The sequence below is a fragment of the Triticum dicoccoides genome, chromosome 7A (genome assembly GCF_002162155.2).
Source record: "Triticum dicoccoides isolate Atlit2015 ecotype Zavitan chromosome 7A, WEW_v2.0, whole genome shotgun sequence".
NCBI lineage: Eukaryota > Viridiplantae > Streptophyta > Magnoliopsida > Poales > Poaceae > Triticum > Triticum dicoccoides.
Genome location: NC_041392.1, coordinates 353,911,330 through 353,913,448, shown reverse-complemented (window position 1 = coordinate 353,913,448; position 2,119 = coordinate 353,911,330). Strand labels below are relative to the sequence as shown.

Here is a 2,119-nt window from a genome sequence, read left to right as displayed (position 1 = left end):
TCCGGTCGTCGCCCCGCTCCCGTCTCCCCGGCTCCGGTCGCCGCCCCGCTCTCATCTCCCCCTGCTCTGGCCGCCGCCCTGCTCCTATCTTCTTCGTCTCCGGCCGCCGCCCACCCCATTCTCTCCCGCCATTGGCCACCACCCCATCCCCGTGTCTACTAGATCAAGCTGCCACCTTGTCCCCAACTCCTCCCCGACCTCCATCACTGTCCAGCTCGCCTCCCGCTCAACGCCGGCATGCCCTCTCGCAACTCATCCTTGCTCCTCCTGAGACCAAAGTGTGCAGCCGCCGGCAACCTGGCCGCCATGCGTCACTGTTGGCCGTATTCCTCCGCGCCTCCTCAATCCACCACGCGCCACTACTGCTCCTCCGGCGTCACCCCCTGCCGCCTAAGCTCACCGTCCGTTCAAACTCAGTCACCAGGCCATTCGTCACCACTACCAAAGCCCATTCAGTTGGCACCGTTCGTGCAGCTGCCAATGTGGTCGCTGGGGCTAGTCAACTGGAAGATCTACAGGTCATCAGTCCAACTTCTCGCTCCGCCGCCGGTCACTCAAAAAAGAGTCGTGTGTAGGCCACCCCATGCTCCGCCCCCTGATCCGACATTTTTGGTATGAATTTGATGAATCTTCTGATGCTCTGTTCTTATTCATCTAGAGATTTATGCTCATATTGACTATTTGCATTGCATGTACCAGTTTCAAAAATTTAAAGAGACTCAAGTCCAACTCGCAAACCAATAGCAGTCCGCGGGCCACTACTACAGCAAATATCCGAGTGAGTTGCAGTACAACTTGAGCTCGATGAGAGGGTGATAAATTTAAGAAGAATCAGGGTTGTATGTGTGCTGTGTCATTGATCTTTCTCTGAACAATGCTTTCTCTACCATGGACGGATGCCTTCTCTGTAGATAAGTGCATATGACACTCTGTGCTCTGAAGGTGCTTGTTGATATGCCAATGAGAACATGTACATTTTTCTGCAGGTTTTCTTGTTGATTTATGAGGGATACCACAAGTTCTATTTTTACAGAAGTTGAACTACAGGATATGAAGTTTGATGGATGTGGAGGTTCTTTGACCTTGAACTTTATATGAGTTCAGCTTTTACTTGATTTTCAGTTCAAAATTTGCATTATTTTCGGTACATCAACTTTAATGTGCACTCTATGTCTTTTTCTTATGCTTACAAGTATTCTGCACTCACACTGTTATGCATAAGTTCAGGTCGTGTGTGGAGTTTTAGATATATGCAATTGAATTAGAGCACCATGCTCTCACCCATGTAATTTGCAGGGAAAACATAATAAGTTCTAAGAAAATAAATATAGAAGTTCATATTTCAAAACAAGTGAAGTATTTGGGAACTAAAATGAAGTATTTCAAAGTACAGAACTTATTTTTAGGTTTCTTTTATGTACTTCTAATGTTACTGTGCATGAACTTGTCGTTATTTTTACATGTTTTACATGATTATTATGGTCATTTTGATCTTGACAAATTTCATTTGCTTTTTTCTGTTCATCTTATAGGTCGAAGGAGCTCCCTTCAGTTCAATGAATTCAACAAAATAATCCATGCTGCCTACTAGAACTTGCGTGTGTGCTGTGGTGTGTGTGCTGGTGCATGTCTGGTGCCTGATGCGGCGTGCGAGCATGTACACTAATTGAACTGAATGATCTCCGGTAAGTGAACTCAATGATCTCCTGTATCTGAACGATAGGGGAGATGCATCATGTACAAAAAATGGTAGGATCTTGAGGTGCTGCTGGTACTTCTTTCTTCTCATGCCCTACTGTTGCTCCATTCGATTCCATGCTACTTATATGAAAATAATTGATGGTCTAGGTGCTTGTTGAAATGCTTATGAGAACCAATTTTTGTTGTTTGGTATTTGGTATAATAGGGCAAAGAAAGGATACCCTATGTTGCCTCTTGCCGAATAGATTTATTTGAAGTTCCATTTTTCCAGCAAGTGTATGGTCAGATTCTCTTGAAAATGTTATAAAAGACACAAGTGTTGCAGCGGTGCCGCCACACATTCGGTTTCTCATTGGTATATTTTCCACATGATCTGCAGCAGTTCTTCACTACGTGATTCGACAAAAAGACCATCAGT

At 45.0% G+C, this 2,119-nt stretch overlaps 1 long non-coding RNA gene across 1 annotated transcript; it reads left to right on the top strand.

The window, feature by feature from the left end:
* The first annotated feature begins 734 nt into the window (after positions 1-734).
* LOC119329631 lies at positions 735-1,549 on the top strand. The gene is made up of 3 exons (XR_005159629.1): positions 735-778; positions 987-1,072; positions 1,533-1,549. It is a non-coding gene; the product is annotated as an uncharacterized LOC119329631 (long non-coding RNA).
* The last annotated feature ends 570 nt before the right edge of the window (positions 1,550-2,119 follow it).